The 22,124-nt window shown below is 43.3% G+C and overlaps 1 long non-coding RNA gene and 1 pseudogene across 1 annotated transcript; one reads left to right on the plus strand and one right to left on the minus strand.

Moving 5' to 3' along the window:
• Window positions 1-9,753: 9,753 nt before the first annotated feature.
• Window positions 9,754-11,339, plus strand: LOC146893755 (ribosomal protein eL22-like 1 pseudogene; annotated as a pseudogene).
• A 1,662-nt stretch (window positions 11,340-13,001) lies between these two features.
• On the minus strand, window positions 13,002-21,433 carry LOC146893756 (uncharacterized). Its single transcript, XR_015002628.2, has 3 exons — window positions 21,142-21,433; window positions 16,830-16,988; window positions 13,002-13,606 (listed from the first exon to the last, which is right to left on the minus strand). It is a non-coding gene; the product is annotated as an uncharacterized LOC146893756 (long non-coding RNA).
• Between the last annotated feature and the right edge of the window lie 691 nt (window positions 21,434-22,124).

A 22,124-nucleotide genomic window follows, 5' to 3' on the forward strand; every position in this document is an offset into this window, starting at 1 on the left:
TGGAATACTTGGTCGCAGGAATGTGGGAAGGCTTAGGAGGTGTGACTTTGTTGGAGGAGGTGAGTCATTGGAGTCTGGTTTCTAAAGTTCAAAAGACTGAGGTCATTCCTAGGTCTCTGTCTACCTTCTGCTTGTGGTTTGATGCGAGCTCTTATCTGTCCCTGCCACCATTGCCTCTACTCCACCATCATGGACTCTAACCCTCTGAAAAAGTAAATAGAATTAAATTTGTTTGGTTTTCTGTAGTAAGAGGCTGCTTGTTTGTTTCCTGGTCACCCTGACCTGAAATAATCACACAAAAACTATATTATTTGCAACACTGTTTGGCCAATAGTTTAAGCATATTACTAGTAAGCTCTTACATCTAGAATTAACCCATTTCCATTATTTCATGTTTTACCACAAGGCTCATGGCCTACCAGCAAGGTTCCACCTGGCAGCTTGGTTCTTTCTTCTCTGGCAGCTCCAGGGCTTCTCCTTGACTCTGCCTTCTTTCTCCCAGCATTCAGTTTAGTTTTCCCCACCTAGATCTGTTTCCATATAGCTCTGCTATAGACCCAAAGCAGTTCCTTTATTAATCAATGTTAATCACAGCATACAGAGAGGAATCCCACATCACCTTACCTTTTCTGTCTAAATAAAAAGGAAAGTTTTAACTTTAACATAGTAAAATTACACATAAAAAACAGGTATCAAGCAAGAATTATAGTTACAATATTTATATCTACTTTATCTTTTATCACAACTAAGGAAAGCAATAAACATAACTATCTATTCTTCAGCTCCATCAAAGGCTCCAGAAGGATATAATATTACCTAAGGAAGTGCATTGTAAGCAACTTCCAAAACTCTAGAATTGACAGACATCTCACTGCCTGAACAGTCACCCAAAGTTCTTTTGTATCAATGGGGCATCTATCTTCCATCCACAGGCCCATACATTTTCATGAAACACGAAATTTGAAGATCTGTTCTGTCTTGTAATGGCAAAGTGCATCAGTTGCTTTCTTTTGTGTCCTGCAGAGTGTCTGGCAGACACTTTAATGGTACAGGAACCTCAAAGGACTGTCTCACCTTCAGCAGTCATTTCTCTGTGGGTCCTGCATGTCCAGTTCATGCAGCATAACATCAAGCAGTCTAAGTAAGAGCAGTTTCTCGTCCAAATGGCTATCAAACTCCATAAAGAGCCTCTTCGACGATCATCTTTCTCTTGAAGTAAGTGGTACTTCCAGGAGCAGATGTGCCTCATTGTCATGAAAAGTTCTAACTTCTTAAAACATTTTAAATGCCAAGTTCTGAAGGTCTCTGAAAGATTTGAAGACTACCTACTAACTAAAATATATCTCTGTACATCTAGAAAACCTAACTAACATGACTACAAGCTTGACTATTATAGATGAGTATCTATTAACCTATATTTCTTAATTATACATTACATTTTTTTTTGATTTTTTGAGACAGGGTTTCTCTGTAGCTTTGGAGCCTGTCCTGGAACTAGCTCTTGTAGACCAGGCTGGTCTTGAACTTCCAGAGATCCGCCTGCCTCTGCCTCCCAAGTAATGGAATTAAAGGCGTGCGCCACCACTGCCCAGTTTATATATTACATTTTAAATGAGCTGCATAAACACAATACCTTAATCAAGAGCAGAAATATATATCAAACAAAATTTATCTTAAATGTGTATCAATAAACTAAGATTCATACCAGTGCAAAGTAGTCATATCTATAGCATATCCCCCCTTAAATATAAAGAAACATTTATAAATAATATTTGGGAATTTGGGCACAGTTCTCTCCAAACTGCTTTCTGCTTTTTGTTGAGCAAAGTAATTTGGGGGGGGGGTGTTCATGGCAACCTTTCTGGGTGTCTTGGTCCATCAAACCACATTAGCCTGGCAGGGATCCATAGGCTCTCACTTTCTGTGGAAACAAAGGAAGAACCTTTTTTCCAAAGCAGCATATCCTTTAATTCTGAAGTCAAGATACCTTTAAAATATGTTTGTTTAGCTTAGCAACCAACACAATGAAATGTCTCTCCGTACTTAGCTCTTTCACAGTGAAAAATTCACAGAAAATACAATAACATACATAATACAGACTTTCTGTATATATTCCATCTTTACACGGCTTATTTTTCTTACTCTATTACTTTTTCTACAAGTTTAATATTTATCTCATTACCTTTATTCCTTTAACTTATGACTGTCTATACTCTTTTATATTTTATTTTTTTTGACATCATGAGTCAGAACAACATAACAAATTTATAAACTTATTAAAACGTATTTGAATCTTAATTGTAGCCTGGCATAATGCAGCCAATTAAGAGCTACCGTCTATATAGTTAAACCATTAGGCCTTAGGACAACTTTATTGAGACTTGGATTTTAGAAAGTGTGTGTGAGTGTGTATGACATAAACCTAGAGTCTAGGGTACAGACAAAAGGCATTCGTTTCCCTGAACAATGGGGAGAGCAAACAGTTTCTTGTTTATGGAGGCCCAAGGGGAAAAGGGAAGACAAAAGGTACAGTGCTTAGCAGTACATACCTGCTGTTGGGCTCAGTGATGGCCCCAAGGTATTTGTGCACTCATTTTAAAATTATAACATAGCAACCCTAAATCTAACTTTCATCTGGGTCTTATACTCTGTTATACTCAAGAATTCTAGGAGTGGTTGTCTTGCCCCGTACTGTTTTAGACAGAAAAACAGCGTATAGACCAACTACATCAATTCAGAGTGCAATCTTAAGTAGAAATGAGGTAAAAAAAAATAATAGTAATAATTTTTTTGACAACTCTTAGGTATAAAATCCTTAAATGAAAACACAGGATCAGAAGTAACATTTGTTGTGGAGGCTTAAGGAAGTATCTGTCCTTATTTTTCTCATCCTTGGCAAAGCAACTGTATTGACTAAATAGTATGACATGGAGGAGACCCTACTATATTACCACAATTTCCCACTGGCCAGGTCAGCCTTGCTTTCGACATTTGTGCCATTCATGTTTATCAGTCCTCAAATGCTTCCCTCTTTGTCTAAGCATCTAGACCCCGTCACTTCCAGAAATGCTCAGTCAAGGCCAGGCAGTGGTGGTAGTGCACACCTTTAATACCACCACTCAGGAGGCAGAGGCAGGAGGATCTCTGTGAGTTCGAGCCCAGCCTGGTCTACAGAGCTAGTTCCATACAGTTAGGGCTACACAGAGAAAGGCCTGTTTCAAAAAAACAAGAAAAAAGAAAGAAAAAGAAAAGAAAAAATAAATGCTTTGTCTAATTAGTGTCTGCTGACCTCAAGATCTCAAGCTGATGCTCTTCCATGACCATGGACTGGGAGGCAGGATTAACTCCAAAAGAGCAGACCGAGCAGACCATTGCTCTCTCTCTCTCTCTCTCTCTCTCTCTCTCTCTCTCTCTCTCTCTCTCTCTCTCTCTCTCTGTGTGTGTGTGTGTGTGTGTGTGTGTGTGTATGCTAAACTGTTAGCAAGCTTCATACCCTTCCTTTCTACAGTATGCAGGACCAGTGTGTCTATAACACAAGGTACAGAAACGCCCATCTCTCCTACCTGACCCTATCAAACCACAAAGGTGCTGGACACTCAGACACTGTCTCAGGTTTCACTGTGAGGAGTCACCAGACAGGAAGATGGCATGGGAGTCTGCCATCGTGTCATGTCTTCTATAGAGTTTATTTGAAGATTATGTTAGAACTCAAGATATAGCTAGCTGTAAGATGATATGACTTTTTCCTAAAATTATCATGAGTAAGTTTTTAAAATCCTTTACTTAACTGAAAAGTGTTGTTATTGTAGCCTCATTCTCTCGGACATTGTGCTTTATTTTAGGCATTCAGGTTGCCTAAGCTCCCCCGCACCAGGCTACCGTTTTCAAATCAAAGTCCTCCTAGAATGCTACTGGACTCTAGAATACGTTAGAGCCAAAACCCAACACGTTCTCTAAGGAAGCTGGGAATAAGAGAAGGACTCGTGAACACTCAAGAGTTTACAAAGAGGGTGGGTAGTGGTGGTACACACCTTTAATCCCAGCACTCAGGAGGCAGAGGCAGGTGGATCTCTACAAGTTCAAGGCCAGTCTGGGCTACAAAGCAAGTTCCAGGACAGCCAAGGCTACATAGAGAAATCTTGTCTGGAAAAACAAAACAAAAAACAAAACAGACAAAAAAGAAGTTTATAAGGAACAGCTAAAGGACTCTGCCTGGCCTTTAAGCCATAGAATGACTGTATACATACCCTGTCCACAGTGTTTCACCAGGACTGTGTATATACCCTGTCTCCACGGTGTTTCATTGTATATATACCCTGTGTCCACCAGTGCTTCTTGGCTTAAAGAATGGTAACCATCTTTTTTTAAAAGATATTTTATTATTTATTTGTATATACGTATGTGTGCTGCATGAGTTTATGTGTATCATGTGTGTGTAAGTGACCATAGATGGGAACTGGAATTACAGGTGATCGTAAGCTGCGGTGCTGGCAATCCAACCCAGATGTCAGCAAGAGCAGGCGGTGCTCTACTGATTGAGCCATCTCTCCAACCCGTGGAATCATCCCTCCCTCCCTGCCCTTCCTCCCCTGCCCCCACAATACCCTGTGATGTACAGAATCTCTTGACTCTGCTCAAAGAATTAAATGTGACTGGGGCTTCTAAGAGCTGTTCATTCCCCCAGGCATACTGATTCCTGTCTATACTAGGAGCCAGGAAGTCTAGCCCAATCGCTACCACACAGATGACACCCACAGTACTGTAGATAGCCCATGGAATCAATGAAAGGTCTTGAAATTCTGGAATACTCTGTTTTTCACGCCTTCATTCTTTCTCTTCTACCCCCACCCCCATTTCTTCCTAACTCCTGCATCTGGAAACACTAGCTTTCCTCTATGGGAACATGGGCTGGTTCTGTCACATTGTAACAAATCTTCTTTCCTATAGCTGGTTCCTCAGCTTGCTCTCCTTTTCTTCATGACACACAAATGCCAATATTTCCATAGTTCATTTCTGCTACAGGAGTTGCTTTCTGCTCCAGAGTTCCCAGCCTTCTCTTGAGAAGATGTGGATGCAGTGTACTCTGACCTGGATAAACTGTGGCCATAACCTTAAAGCCGGGATAATCTTCCCTTCCCCCAGATCGTGTCTCTTCCACAGCTCTTGAGTAACATCTGTTCTGAGGTGTCATCAACATTCTCTCAGTCATCCAGCTCCTACATAGTGGGGGTAGGGGGTGAGGGGGTCCCCAGAAATGGGAAACCATTGGGTCTCGCTGCCTTGGCGTTAATAAGAGACCGTGGAATGGAGGAAAGGAGGGAAGGGGATGAGCTGGCAGCCCGGTTTTCATTCTAAGCGTTGGTCACATCCTTGTTCTGGTTTCTCAGGAAGGAGTAGTCCTTCAGGGAAAGAGATAAACAAACCACATCTCTTGACACCCCCAGCCTCTGGCTACAGAAAACCAGACACACTTTTGGCTTAGGCACTTCTGGTGTCTCTGGCCTCTAACACTAACAAGGCTATCCGCATTTTAAAGAACGTGTCCAACTTTTAGCCAAGAAAGAAACTAGTTGCTTTTTCTTTGTACCCTAACCCTCCTTACCTCCTGTTCTTATCACCGTTTTAATTGCCAAAGCGTGACGATCCTCTACTCTTCCCTGCTCATTAACGGCGTTTACCCACTGCCATGGGTTCCCTAGCCTTTGAGTTCCCAGAGTCTGTGATCGTCATGAAATATTTAGAAGATGAGATCAAGGCTGATGAAATGACTTAGCAGGTAAGAGCACCAAGTCAGGGGACCCGAGTCCGAACCCCAGAATGGACACTGTGAAAAAAGAACACCAACTCTTTGCTACTTGTCCTGTGACTTCCATACACATACCATGGCATGTGCATGTGTGTACACACGTGCCCCGACACACCAGTAAATAAATAAACAAATGTTACCCTGAAAAGATGATGGTGACACCAATAAACCCAGAGTCACAACCTTGCCGAGCAGGACTCTGGGATTCTAGGAGAGCTCGCTGTTTTCTCTCCAGGACAGCACTGTTGTTTTTTCTCTGCCCCCACCCTCCCCCCCCCCCCTTCTCTGGCTCAACACTCCTAGTTCCTATGACTGTGGTGCTTCCTAGTCACACTGACCGGCCTGTGGCTTTGAGTTCCACCCTAACTAGACCCTGTTTCAGTGTAGCTCTCTCTCCCTGATCCAGACAGTGCACCTTTAATCCCAGCACTCAGGAGACAGAGGCAGGCAGATCTCTATGAGTTCGAGGCCAGCCTGGGCTACAGGGTGAGTTCCAGGACAGCCAGGGATACACAGAGAAGCCAAAACAACAACAGAAAAACAACAACAACACAATGTCGGGAAACATAAAAACCCAGAAACAGAAGGACTTCTTGAGAAGAAAGATATGAAAAGCAAAGACAGACAAAATTCCCTTCAAACAAAGGAAAGTTCTCCCCGAATCTCGGGATGAGAAGAGAGACCGTGTCACCACGATGAGCACACATGGTCACTTCCCCGTGTCTGAGCATGACAAGCATTCTGTGCTCTACAGGCAGAATATGATCTCCACAGTTGACTTACTTTCTGGTTTGTATTTTCAGGGCTGTAACAGAGTGTTTCTACTTTCTACCACTTCAAAGGGAAAAAGTACATGGTCTCTGGTATATTAAAGTCCCGAAATAGACGCTGAGAAAAGTAAAAGAGCGGGGAAATGGGAATTCTCAGAAAGGAAGTGTCACCCTAAAATAACTCCCAAGAAAGAGAGTCTCAGAAGGACCTGCACACCCTAGGGAATGAGTGTTGCCATAGAAACATGCATGCAGACAGGCATGGTTTTTTGGGGTTTTATGGTTTTTGTTTCTCTGTGTAACAGCGCTGGCTGTCCTAGAAGGCACTGTTAATCAGGCTGGCTCAGCCTCAGGTTTTTTGCTTGTTTGTTTGTTTGTTTTGTTTTTATGTCATGTTTGCGTGTGTATATGGATGGGATACGCATGCCATAGCATGTGTGGAAGTCATAGGACAACTTACGGAAGTTGGTTTTCTCTTTCCACCATATAGGTCCCTCCCTAAGATCAATGCGATGTGACAGCAGGCCGTGTCCCCATCTTAGCAGCCTGGGAGACAAGACTGAGGTGAAATGAGGAGGGTACCGGAACTCACTCGGCAACAAGTGCCCTTGACTACAAAGAGTGGCAGCCAGGGTGGTGTCAGCCCAGATTCGGAGAAGCAGCTCTTGAGCAGGCGTTCTCAGAGGAAACACTCCGTGTGTGAAGGCTGGAGAGGGGCCTTGGTGGTTAGGAGCACTTCCTGCGGAGGTTCTGGGTTTGATTTCTAGCACCCATGTGGTGGCTCTGAACCGTTCATAACCCCGGGTCTGGGGGACCCTATATGGATAGGCACGTGGTACACCTACATGCAAAAGGTAAAGTATGAGTAAAGAAAAATAAACAAACCTTTTTTCATAAAAGAAAATAGCCTGTGTAAGCTTGTGGTTCTGGCTGTTTCTTGTAATGGCTGTTATCAGCTACACACGCATGCTGGTCCCTCCTCTTGACCTCCTTACCTTATCTATTATTTGATTAGGGTTTAGCAAGGATGATTCCATTTCAATTCTAATAACATTCACTAAAGAAAAGATAAGATGGCTGGGGAGACGGCTCAGTGGTTATGAGCACTGACTGCTCTTCCAGAGGACCTGGGTTCAATTCCCAGCACCCACATGGCAGCTCACGCTGTCTATAACTCCAGTCCCAGGGGATCTGGCACCCTCACACAGACACGCATGCAGGCAAAGCACCAACGCACATAAAATAAAAATAAATTCGTCTCTAAAACAAAAAGAGAAGAGAAGAGAGGCTGAAGATTTTAGGAAGAGGGGGAGTGGCCTTCAGCAGGCCTGAGTGTGCAGGGCATATTCCAGTCAGGTAAGGAGAGGAACCTGGTGGCGGAAGACACTGTGTTAGCAGGAGGGTGGTGACAGACTGATGCACACACGCTGCAGAGCTGGCGGGAGTATGACTGACAGGACCAAAGTCTGGGCATGGGGAAACTGGTGGTTTGCGTGAGGCCAGAGGAGCACTAGGAATTAACCGACAGGAAGGGTGGGGAGGGTGGTACAGGTACAGAATGGAAGTATGTGCACATGCCTCTCAAAGAGGAAATGTACGCCCTGAAACTGCTCCCCTGGAAAGCAACATGAGCAATGCTAGTTCCTCGAACACTCCACAGCACCAAGGTTTCTCATATCAGCGTGCCCAGGCAAGTCCCAGAAAGGAATGGAGAAGTTCTTCCCCGACAATCAAGCTCCAACCTGCAGAAACAGACATTAGATGGACTGAGGAGATTCATCCCCCTGCTTTGCCCCAACAAACGACCTCAGTGTTGTGTTGTTTGTTCAGCTAAGCCCAAATCCAAACAGTAAAACTCATTTCTCTGCTGGGATCTCCGAGTACTGACTCACGGAAGACTCTAAGTGCACAGTGGTACCCTGCCGCTGCCAGGTTACACAGTTTACCTCTGTGTAACCATCAAAAGCGTTTGTCACTCTTCCTCTGTGTAAAATCAACCATCTTCCATTGGACTAAGCCACGAGAAGAGTGGCTGTCACTCTGTGTCAAGAACAGGACGCTAGATGGAAGGAGGCTTGGGTGTTCTTTATTTTGTTCCTGGTTACCTAACAGTACTGCCTCCGTCATAGAGGAATCTGAAACACGGATGGAAGTGTCAACCTACAGGACATTTCGGTGTCTGGGATGACACAGAATCGGGAATATACTGGTATGTCAAGCACTCAGATGCACAGACCTGTCCTACAGCCTCTGACTCTGGGTGCCTGGCCCTGCTTCGCCCTCCCCATCCCTCTTCCTCCTTGATGTGTCAGGAGGAAAACGGAGATGGTTCCATCTGAAGAGCCAGGAGATGGACAGTATGGATATTTGCATTTTAATACATTATTAGAGGCTGTCTTGGTTCTGTGACTGTGAAGAGGCACCATGACCAAGGCAACTCTTATAAAAGAAAGCACTTAACTGAGGGCTTGCTTACAGTTTCAGAGGGTGGGTCCATCATCATCATGGCACGGAGTCAGACAGGCACGGTGTTGGAGCGGTACCTAATAATTACATCCTTGTCCATCCTCAAGCCTGGAGCTAGACACTGGCCTGGTGTGGAGTTTTGGAAACCTCAGTGCTCACCCTCAGTGGCACACTTCCTCCAACAAGGCCACACCCCCAATCTTTCTCACATAGTGCCACAATAAAATACATAAGCCTATGAGGAGGGCCTTTCTTATTCAAACCACCACAGAGGCAACCGGTTCAACCCCCAAAACTGAGAAAGTTGCCACCAAAAGGAAAGATCTTGCTTCATTTCTGGAGGACATAAAGTAATTGGAAGAATGGCAGCCAAAAGAAAAAACAGAAAGCTAGGACAAGAAGTAGGGCGCATTCCTTCTCTCCCCGTTTCTTTTGTTTATTTATTTGTTTGTTTTGTTTTTAGTGAGAGGGTTTCCCTGTGTGACCCTGGCTGTCCTGCAATTCTCTCTCATAGACCAGGTTGGCCTTAAACTCAGAGATCTTCTTATCTCTGCCTCCCTAGTCCTGGGATTAAAGATGGAAGCCACCACCTTCTGCTATCCTACAGCCTGATCCTACGAAGGCAGTTTCTTAATTGAGGTTCCCTCCTCTCAGATGACTTTAGCTTTTGTCAGACTGACATAAAACGATCCAGCACACACACACAAAAAAAAAAAAAACCAGAGGCAGTAACTAAAGACACAGATTTTCCCTTACGTTGAAGGTTGTGAGTCTGAGTGCAAAGGTCTGTAAGGGACCCAGCACAATGAAAGAGGGTGTGGTGGAATTAATTTACAAGTGGATATCTCAGAAACATCTAGGTCATATGCGAGGCCCTTGGGTTTGATCCCAGGACTGGAGAGAAAAAAAAAATCAATAGATCATCAGTCCCATCAGATGGTAAAGTCTAGAGGAAATTTACTGACAAAGAAACACATGACAGAGAAGTTTGCTCTCTCCCCATGGCCGATGCTCACTACGGCACCACAGAAAGATGTGAGCCCCAAGAAGTTAGCCTGGAGGCTTCATTCGGAACTTACACATCCAGTAGAAGATGAAATTCTTGATTCTGGAAATTTCCGACAGTTTCTATGAGAAAAAGTAAGTCAGTGGAGAGTGAAAAGTGTGGGAATGGTGGTCACACTGAACACTTGGAGAATGAAGCCACAGCTGTTTCTAGAAACAATTCTCTAAGAGACACTAGAAATATCTTACCAAGAAATTCCTTAAGAAGAATAATTGATTGGCTTCAGGTGGTTGCATCTGGCAGGGATACTTACAAACTTCATTATTTCCAACATTAATCAAGACAAAGATGAGTCAAATCTGGCCTTTGCTTTTAATAAAATGGAAGTATACTGAAGACATTTAAAATTCGACTTTATCAGCAAATAAAAATTATTGTATTCACATTGCTGGGTAGTGGTGGCACACATCTTTAATCCCAGCACTCAGGAGGCAGAGGCAAGAGAATCTCTGTGAGTTGGAAGTGAGCCTGTTCTACAGAACGAGTTCCAGGACAGGGCCAAAGCCACAGAGAAGCTCTATCTTGAAAAAAAAAAAAAGTATACATAACATACAAGCGTAGGTTTACAATGATAATAAAATGAACATCCACAAACCCAGCATTCTACTAAAGGCATTTACCACCTCAGACTCTCATGACACGCAGAGGACTCTGTCCTGTGTTCTTCCTTTGGTCCAGGCTACAGTAATCTGAATTTTGTGCTAGTAATTTCCTTGATTTCCTTTCAGCTTCGCCACCTGTTTATGTATTGCTGGCCAATATAACTCTGGTTTGAAAAAAAATACACAATATCACATAAAATGTATCTGTTATTTGAATCTTTTGATGAATAACATCATATGACATGTTTTCCTTGGATGCTGTCATTGATGTATTCTTTAGTGCAACCATGTTGCTGTAAGCACCTGGGTCCTATGCTACAATCTTCTATACCTCACACCAGCCTCGCTCTGCCTAGACCCTAGCAAACCTTTGCCTCTCCGCTGGCTTATACAGGCCCTGTGCACTATGCTGACAAACCTTGATACTAACATACAGCTAGGTTTAGTCTTATCGATCTGAGAGCTGTTATGCTTTCTCTGGCTTACTTAATGTGCTCCCTGACTGCAAATCTGCGATCATATCTCCTGCTTCTTACTTCTTTTCCTAGCTCTGGTTTTCATCTTTTTTCCTTGCTTTCTTTAGAACCACTCGAGTGCCCCCTTCCATGTCCCCCCTCCCATACAGAAAACTATTGAACCATGGAATTTCTAATCAAATTTTAAAAGTATGAAGGAAGAATAAAAATCTTTTCAGACATAGAGGGACTCAAATTTGCCTTACTCCGGTCTTAGGGAATCTCATCTGAATGTGGTAACTGTTACATGAGGGAATGAGCCGTGGAAACATGCTAACTACAGAGAGAAGTAAGGAAAGACTTCCTGAGCCGGGATGGGGGGGCACACTCTGTTAATCCCAGTACTTGGGAGGCAGAGGCAGACGGGCAGACATCTGTGGGTTCAAGGCCAGCCTGGTCTACAAGAACTAGTTCCAGGTCAGCTAGAGCTGTTATACAGAGAAACTCTATCTGGAAAAACTAAAGAAAGAAAGAGAGACAGACAGACAGACAGACACTTCCTGGGAGCAAAAGGCTGGTAGTTCTAGACAACAATAGCCTGACTACAGGTAGAACTCAGAGGTAGAGTACAGAATCAACCCAAAGAGAAGTCAAGGGCAAAGATTTAAGGAAGGAGCCATCCAGGGAAAACAGGATTCCAAAGATTGGAGCCTAACTTCCAGTAACTGATCAAAGTCCGCTCAAGATGATGTTAAAGAGACAGCTCAGAAACTCTCAAGGGGAAAAAATCCTGACCTCAGCAGTTAGAGTTACTACTAATTATCAACCTCATAGCCCATTGTGAAGATTAAGTTAGTTAATAATTGTAGCATGATGGGAAAGGGAAAAATAAAGAGATAAAAGAAAATAAAAACTAGCTGAGCCCTTGGTGATAGCCCACAACACCGGGGTAGGGATGGGGGTGTCTCTTCTTTAACTACTTAGATGCAAACCCTAGTTTGAATCACAAAGTGCTGAGCAATGGCTAAAGATAAGTTTCATCAACTTGGAAAACTTACCAGCCTGGCAGTGATGGTGCATGCCTTTAATCCCAGCACTCTAGAGGCAGAGGCAGGTGGATTTCAGTGAGTTTGAGGCCAGCCTGGCCTACAAAACAAGTTCCAGGACAACAAGAACTGTTAAACAGAGAACCCTGTCTCAAAAAAAAACAAAGCGAAAAGAGAAGAAAAGCATACAAAAGCTTTACCGCTTTTGTACATAAAACATTAAAAATATAGACGTTGGGGCATAGGAATAAAAAGAATACGAGAGACATCTGTCCTCATCTTACACGAAGAACAGAGGGTTGGAGAGGTGACTCAGCAGTTAAGGGCACTGACTGTTCTTCCAGAGAACCTGGGTTCGAGTATCAGAACCCACATGTTGGCTCACAGTCATCTGTAACCCCAGTCCCAGACCTACACACAGGCAAAACACCCATGCAAATAAAATAAAATAGTATCTTGGTGGTTTGAATAAGAACAACCCCCACAGGCTTTGAACGTTTGACCCAGCAGGTGGACTGTTTAGTAGGGGTGAGAAGGTGTGGCCTTATTGAGGAGATGTGTCACTGGGTCTCTCTTGGCCTACAGTCCAAAGATCAGGGTGTGAGCTCTGAGCTACTGCTCCTGCACCAGACCTGGCTGCCTGCCTCCATGGGCCCTGCCATGACAGTCATGAAGTTGCCTCTGAAACTGTAAGCAAGACCCCAATTAAATGCTTTCTTTTATAGGTTGCCTTGGTCATGGTGTTTTTTCACGGTGCTCGAAAGGAAAGCATAAATGGGAAGAGACAGACTATTATTTCTTTTTTTTATTTACTTATTTATTGTGTATACAGTGTTGACATCAGATCTCATTATAGTTGGTTGTGAGCCACCATGTGGATGCTGGGAATTGAACTCAGGACCTCTGGAAGAACAGTCAGTGCTCCTAACCACTGAGCCATCTCTCCAGTCCAACAGAGTGTTGTTTCTAAGCTGTTCAGACCCTGGTTCTGGCTTTGATCAGAGGGATGATGGCTAAAGCAGACAGAACTGAAACAGAGACCTAAGATTAGCATTTTCTTAAGAAGTCATTGGCTATGATGAGGCTCTCAGGAGTAACTACGAATCCACTGAAAGGAGAGATGCGTATAAAGGATGTAAATCCTCCGTGATCATAGGGTAGTGGTGCCTAAAATTACTAGGCAGCTATTGATCAATAAGCAGCAGTGAACACAGCATTCACAGGTGAGAAGATAAAACCCCGGCAGAGCAGGAACAGAAGCAAAGTCCATTCCAAGGGCTCGCCCCGTTCTTTGTCTGGGGCAGGAGTGAGACAGAGAACACAACAGGAGGCTGGAGCTCTTCCTGGAAAACCTTCCGGAGTTTGTGAAAGTTTCAGTCGTTTCCATGTATTACTCTGAAGAAAAATAAAAGCACTTGACTATACATTTACAACTTACATGAAGGAAATCTTGCAATTGCTATTTTAAATAATTCCCTAAATGTTCCATTATTAACAGATTGCATTATCTTCAAATTCCAACACAAAGATCAGACGTCTTTACAATACAAGCTTGCAATGTTGAACAGATATTTAAAGTCCCCCCACCCCATCCCCCACCCCATCTTAACACACACACACACACACACACACACACACACGCACGCACGCACACACACACACCTTCTCTGTTAGCCCTGGCTGACCTTACTGGATAGACCAGACTGACCTTGAACTCAGAGAGATCCACCTGCCTCTGCCTAGGATCAAAGGTGTGCATCACCATGCACAGTTTCAAATATTTTAAAGTTTTGGGTATATCAAATTATTAATTTTCCTAGAAGGCCCTCAAGCCTTGATCTATTTTGAAATCAAGTCAAGAACTGGATGATTCATGGTTGTGGTGGCCTTTAATCCTAGTGCTTGGGAGGCAAAGGTAAGCAGATCTCTGAGAGTTCAAGGCCAGCCTGGTCTGTACCCGTGAGTTCCAGGACAGCCAGGGTTACATAGTGAGACCCTATCTCAAGAAAAACAAAGAAGGAGGAAAAAAGGTTGTTTTCTAGAGCCCGGGGAAGCGCCCACCCTCACTGAGTGTCTAGTACACACCAGAATTTTGTTCCGTAGTTGGGAAAGAGTGGAAGCGAAGGAGTCAAGAGGCTTCCTTTACATTAAGGAGAAATTCAAGCCTTTTCGGAGGCATGTGGGTCTCCAGTGGTCACCAACGCCAGAGGTGACTCCAACAGAACAGGGGGCATGGTGCCAGTGAAGTCAGAAGCACACGCGTTCCCACTGAGTTGGTGAACAAGGAACCAAACGAGGGAAGATGACCAAGCGCACGACTTCCTCATTCTGCCCATTCCTAGGTGCACTGGCACCGTCACAGATGACAGCTTTGCAGGTTTGGTTCCAGCCTATAAAGAGGAGTGTCGCTTCCTGTGACCCGTGTCCATCCAGAACTTACAGGCTTCCCTTAATTTCAGAAGAGGCCTGCTTGCGTTGAAAAGAACAGAAACGTGAAACAGAAAGTCCCAGTGCTCCAGTTCCGGGTTCTGGTTTCAAGGGCTTCTAAGATCTTCTAAGGTCTTTTTTCTTTTGCCCGTTTTTGTTCACTGAGAGGAAGGATCTAGCACAGGGTCAGGGTACACGGGTTTCTGTTTGTCGGTCCCTCTAACCACAGTTTTCAGATTGACAAAGGAAGCTCTGCCCACCTACGACCTCATAACTCCCGGGAATGGAGCCAGTGTACCCCCAAGAAATCGGGTCTCCAATCTAGCTGCTAAAGGTTAAGAATAAATATAATAAGGAGAGTCCATAATAAAAATATTACCCAGGGAAATGCGTCATAAACCACTTCCATGGCCATATCCTTTATTACTATAACCTCTGGATGTATTTCCGCTAAACATAATCCCAGTTGCTGTCATAATCTTTAAGGAGCCAAAGATCTGACAGAAAATTGGCACCCACTTTTGTTTGCTTCCTTCTCCTTGAGGGACAGCTTGATTGGGGAGCCAGTTGGGGTGAGACATCCTCCTCAAAGTCGCCTGTTCTGTCCCTCTGAAGGAGGCAGACTCCCGGTCTTTTGTTTTTATTAAGTTTAATGATCCATATTGACTTTATCTAATTAAGAAACAAAGAACAACCAAAGCAACCTTTGGCGTCATGGTTGTTTAAGAAAGGATATTACATCATCTGGGGAGGCCCTGGACCCAGCCATGTTTCCAGATTGAGATAACAAGCAGAAAGAAATTAAATTATTTTACTCATACCCTGATACGAGCCTGTCAAGAATGTGAATGGTCCTCGCTTGTATCAAGAAATACTGAACTTTTATCAGTTTTCTGGTAGGAAGAATAGCAATCATAATTTCACAAGAACCGTCCGTTGGTTTGGAGAGAGAGTGGTTCTATTCAATTCATTTGCCGACTAGAGAATGTATTGGATATATAGAGTTTAGCTCAAGCTGTTTATTTTTTACTGATGAAAAGGGTTTCTAACTCACTGCATCTTTTAAAAAAAACACTAAGAGGGGCTGGATAGATGGCTCAGAGGTTCAGAGCACTGGCTGCTCTTCCAGAGGTCTTGAGTTCAATTCCCAGCAACCACATGGTGGCTCACAACCATCTGTAAGAAGATCTGGCACTGTCTCCTGGAAAGTGTATATATAATAAATAAATAAAATTTTTAAAAAACACTAAGATATAATGCAAAAATGACAAAACTCATCCCTCTCAGGCATAATTGGGAGGGCATCCCCGGGGCTGTGGATCCCCGGGGCTGTGCAGCCATCACCACGCACCTAATTCCAAACATTTCCTTCTAGAGAAACGCCATGATGATTAGCTTCATCTCCCATCTTCCCTCTCTCTGAACCTTTGTATCCGCCAATCCGCTTCACCCTACAGCTGTAACCACCAATCCGCTTCCCCCTATAGCTTTTCCTGTGTGAATTTTCTCTTGATCCATAAGCACCACCAAATTAAACATTCTATGCTCACATGTGGGAATAGAGACAGTAGAAAAGAAAGTGAAATATGGCAAAGTTGCTATTATTTTTGGTAAGCATTTCTTTTGCTCACCTACCCACCATTACTTACTGAACACATTTAATTAAGATAGGAAGGAAAAGGTGAATTCATGGCCATGTAAAAAAGGCTTTCGGTAAATATAAATTATAGATTAAGGATGATGGAAAGAAAAATATCCCTATTTCTTCAGAAATGAATGGATTATTGTACAAGGTGACTTTCCCGTCTCGGTTTTCGTGTCGGTTCTTAAGACTGTGGCTCATGATCCCAGTGCAGGGGCACTCACTCAGCATCAGGAGGTTGTTCTACGTGAGTTTGAGCTTAGTGAAGTCTACATAGAGAGTTCCAGGCCAGACAAAGCTACACAGTGAGACTCTGTCTCAAAAATTAAAAGACTATTAGTTATTCTTGAGGAACTAGAGTCAGCAGAAAGAAATGTATTCAAATGTCAGGTTCCGCTCTCACAACGAAGGTTTGGAAACTGTATCCACTTTATATTGTTTACCCTTAGCTCTTACTGGTTATCTACGTCTGAAAACAAAACAGAAACCTCCCCAACTTTGTGGATGAACCCAGAGACCACTGGTTTTGCTCACAGATGTGTAACTTACGGAGAGCTCAGTGGAGACCGGGGCTTGGCTTGCTTGGTTTCCACATGGTTTCATGTCGAAGGCTTTAATATGACCGGCGCGTTGGTTCTTGCTGTTGCCTGGTCTGGTTTAAGGTCATCATCTGTGTTTCGATTCCTACCACATGCATCTTTCAATGTGCTAATGATTCCAAAAACAAATGAAGGAACCAGTTTTATAAAACCTGGTCCAAAAAGTCAGAGTTCAAATTCAAGAGACAGGATGTAGATCTTGCCTTTGTATGAAAAGAGTATCAAAGAATTTGGAAGGCATGTTTTCAAGCTGAAAAGCCATTCTCTCTCTCTCTCTCTCTCTCTCACACACACACACACACACACACACACACACACACACACACACCACTTTGCATATACACTAAAATCATGTAGTATGTTCAGAAAATCTAATATAAAGCGTGCACACACACCCAGATGATATATCCAATTTCATATTTGTAAAGGGATGTTAGGTTTAAGGATTAATGAGCAGTTAGTGGAAGAATGCTAATGAGGCAGGGGAAAGAGATGAAGAACAGAAAAAGAAAGGGAAGTTAAGATTTAGTCTTAAACGTTAGGTTCAAAATCAAAAAGTTGATAGTAAAAATTGTCGTTAGGACTGGGTGGTGAAGGCACACATCTTCAATCCCAGCAGTCAGGAGGCAGAGACTGGCAGATCTCTGAGTTTAGGGCTATCCTGATCTACAGAGCAAGTTTCAGGACAGCCAGGGCTGCACAGAGAAACCCTATGAAAGAGAGAGAGAAAGAAAGAAAGAAAGAAAGGAAGGAAGGAAGGAAGGAAGGAAGGAAGGAAGGAAGAAAGAAAGGAAGGGAGAAAGGAAGGAAGGAAGGAAGGAAGGAAGGAAGGAAGGGAGGGAGGGAGGGAGGGAGGGAGGGAGGGAGGGAGGGAGGGAGGGAGGGAGGGAGGGAGGGAGGGAGGGAGGGAGGAAGGAAGGGAGGAGTTGTCATCAGGACTTATTTCTCTTCTACTCTTCCAGTGTGTGCTATCAAATTTGGGCACTTGTTATAAACAGAAATGAAATGCATCCTAAAGAAGACATAATATCATATATGCCAATCCTAAATTCTCCAGCAAAAATAGACTGTTCAGGAAACACTGTGAAAATAATGAAACCTGATGAACAATTAAGAGAATGACCTTATCTGTACTAATGAATTGTCTTTTTGCTACATCAAAAAGCTCCACAAAAACAACCTCAGGAAGGTTGGCTTCCGACTCTGAGGGACACAGCCCACCACAGCAGGGGGGGCTAAGGGGACAGGAGAGGATGGTTGACCACACCGGGACCCAGACGAATGGACATCTATGTTCAGCTGGCTTTCTCCTTTCTGTTTAGTCCCATGGTTTGGATTGGCTTTAGAGGTCTGACATGCAGCCATGACCTAAGTAGATATGTAGAAAAATGTGCACCCATGAGCAGTACCTATATAAATATGCGTATGTGAGCCATGCAGTGGTGACGCACACCTTTAATCCCAGCACTCAGGAGGCAGAGGCAGGAGGATCTCTGTGAGTTTGAGGCCACCCTTGTCTACAAAGTGAATTTCAGGACAGCCAGAGTGGTTACACAGAAAAGCCCTGTTTCGAAAAAGCCAAAAAAAAAAGAAAGAAAGAAAATATGCATATGTGTTCATATATGTGTAACCATACTACTAAATACCATCTATACTAAAGGAGCCTAAAAGCAATGCTAACCCAACAGGAATGAGTGCCCCTAGGAAACTTGTCTTGGTTTCTAAATATCCTTCTTCTGAAAAGCATGTTGATATCCCAGAGAAGAGGTCATTCTGCAGTGAGAACAGGAAAACACAAAATGAATCTGGGATATCTTTTGATATCAGAAAACAAAACAAAACAAAACAACAAAACTGTTTGCAAATGTGTAAGAGGGCCAGCCTAAGGGATCTGGCCTCTCTAAGGCCAGAGTTGGACAAACTGGGACAAGAAAATAAATGATAGTGCTGGATTACAATTTATAGAGAAAAATAAATATCTATGCCTATATTAATATAAATCATTTAAGTATAAGTTAACGGGCTACAAAAGAAATCTAATTAATGAAAAAACAAAGAAAGAGGAAATAGAAGATCCCCATCGGACGTAGGATGCGCCAGTGGATACTGATCTAGCTGCTGAGAGGAGAGCTGAGACACTCTCCTAGTCTGAAGCATCGCCTGTAAGCCTTAGTGATTCTAGGGGACAATCACACCGGGAAGACAGCACACACCACTTCGCCAAGGGTCAAGGCCAGCATTAGCAGGGAGAAGACATGCTGACGTCATTGGTGCTCCGTTAGCATCACTGAGAAGAGGTCAGAGGAAACCAACTGGAAGATGTTCTGCAGAGTAACCCAGGGCAGCAGTCTTCAAACATGTCAGCCACAAGGTGAACGGGAAAACCACACAGCCCTCAGCTGGTGGAAAGAGAGGTCAGAGACAGCAATGAAATGCTCTGTGCCATCCAAGGTCAGCTACTCAAACACAGGAAGGACAACTCTTAAGGGTCAGCTAGTGTTTGTAGTCTAGTTTATATTATTGAAATATGCTAATTTCTGAGATCCTTTTATTGAGGACCCAGTAGAGTTATCTGAGGAAAAACACATTAAAAAAAAAACTACAAAGAATACATATTACTTGGGTTTATTTCCTGGACAATAAAAACTTAGATATCAAAACTTTAGTCTGGATCAAATTATCATGATATTGATTGTTAATACTATTTAACAATTAAGATATTGCTTATCTTCACAACTGTTGGTAAACAACCATTGAATACAAATCCTTTCTCTTTGGAGCATCTGCCCACCACTCTGCATATTTCTGGTGGATTAGTGAGCTATGGTGTTGGAGAAGGCTATGTCCCATGCCTGTTCTCGGGGAGAGACACACTGAGAGGAAGTCAGGCTTGTGAACATTCATTGGTGAGTGATATCTGTAAAAAGGGAAGAAGGGCTGGCAGGGAGCCATGAGAACACAAGCACCTAAAACCCAGCTGCTGGGGCTGTAGAGAAGGCTCGATTGAGAGTACTGGTTGAAGAGAATCTAAAATGGCTGAAAGACACTTAAGGAAATGCTCAACATCCTTAGTCATCAGAGAAATGCAAATCAAAACAACTCTGGGATTCCATCTTACACCTGGAAGAATGGCCAAGATCAAAAGCACTGATGACAACTTATGCTGGAGAGGTTGTGGGGAAAAGGAAACACTTCTGCATCGCTGGTGGGAACGCAAGTTGGTACAACCCCTTTGGATGTCAGTGTGGCGATTTCTCAGAAAAATAGGAAACAACCTTTCTCAAGACCCAGTAATACTATTTTTGGGTATATATCCAAAGGATGCTCAATTGTGCCACAAGGACATGTGCTCAACTATATTCATAGCAGCTTTGTTTGTCATAGCCAGAAACTGGAAACAACCTAAATGCCCCTCGACCAAAGAATGAGTAAGGAAATGTGGTACATTTACACAATGGAGTACTACACAGCAGAAAAAAGTAACGACATCTTGAATTTTGCAGGAAAATGAATGGAGCTAGAAAACATTATTTTGAGTGAGGTAACCCAGATACAGAAAAACAATTATCACATGTACTTGCTCATAAGTGGTTTTTAAACATAAAGCAAAGAAAACCAGCCTACAAACCACAACTGTAGAACTTAGACAACAATGAGGACACTAAGAGAGACTTACATAGATCTAATCTACATGGGAAGTAGAAAGTAGAGAAAGACAAGATCTCCTGAGTAAATTAGGAGCCTGGGGACCTTGGGGGAGGGTTGAAGGGGGAAGGGAAAGGCAGGGAGGGGAACAGAGAAAAATGTGGAGCTCAATAAATACCAATTTAAAAAATAATTTTCAAAAAAAAAGAGTACTGGTTGAGATTCCCAGCACCCACAAGGCAGTCATGGGTGCTGTCTACGATGTCATAACTGTCCACACCTCCAATTCCTCTTCTATTTTCTTGGGCACTAGGCACCCAAGGGGTACACAGTCATACATGCAGGCAAAACACCCATACACAGAAAATAAAAATAAACAATTTTAAAACAACAGTGACAACAAAAATTTGTTGTTAACCCCAGCCATCACAGATGTCCAGTTGTTCTTTTTTTAAGGAGAGGTCTGGCCGTGCCATCAGCGTCATGTGACCGAGGTGTAGCCAGGTCCCCTCAGACTGAGACTGACTCAAGCCTGTGACCTGAATCACACCGATGCAAGTGTGACCTGAAAGTTATGGAGGTTGAAAGGAAAAGTCACTTTCTATGGTATTTTTTACCTGGAGTGAGAGCCTGGTGTGGCTGGGATGTTCTCTATGCAGGTCACTTGAAGGAAGTCTTGACTGTGGAGAGTTCCTACAGCAGAGACTAGTGTGGGGGCCGTGGCTGCCCTGGGTCTCCTTGGGTAACTCTACTGCGGGCTAAATTCTGGGAGCAACCTGCAAATCCGCACAGCTGTCCAAGCCAACAGCCACTCACCCGAAAACTCTTTCTCCCTTTGTTTAGAGCTTAAAATGAATGTCAATCCTGTCACTTGGCAGTTTAAACTCTTGGGCAACGGTGTACTTAAGATTATACTATCCTGGCCGCAGAAAACTACTCTTGGAGAGAAGAAAGACTGATTTTTTTTATCTGATTTTGAACTTTCAAGTAAACAATACAACGTCACCGCTTCCCACATCCTGCGTACGAGATCACTGTGACCCAAGCACATTTTGGGGACTTCAAATGTTTCAATTGGGGGCGGGTGTATTCCTAAGGATCTAACTGCCTTGCTCTCAGTCACACACACTTCTGCTCCCTCTGATATTTCTTTCTTTCTTTTTTAGTTTTATTTATTTATTGTTTTTTGAGACAGGGTTTCTCTATAGTTTTGGAACCTGTTCTGGAACTAGCTCTTGTAGACCAGGTTGGCCTCAAACTCACAGAGATCCATCTGCCTCTGCCTCCTAAGTGCTGGGATGCGCCACTACTGCCTGGCTCTTTTTTAGTTTTAAATTTTTTTTCTGTGTGTGAATATTTTGCTCACATGTATGTCTGTGTCCATGTGCATGCCTGCTGCCTTCAGAAGCCAAAAGAGACTGTCAACCCCTGGACGTGGAGTTATGGGTGGTTGTGAACCACCATGTGGGTGTTGGGAAGAACAAGCTCTCTTAACTGCTGAGGCATCTCTCTAGACTCCTCGGCTCTTAAATATTTCTTAAAATTTGAAACAGCTGTAGCCATAGCAGAAAAGTTGCCAAAATGGGGATACAGTTTCTGG

Source organism: Myodes glareolus, chromosome 8, assembly GCF_982192425.1.
Source record: "Myodes glareolus chromosome 8, mMyoGla1.1, whole genome shotgun sequence".
Classification (NCBI taxonomy): domain Eukaryota; kingdom Metazoa; phylum Chordata; class Mammalia; order Rodentia; family Cricetidae; genus Myodes; species Myodes glareolus.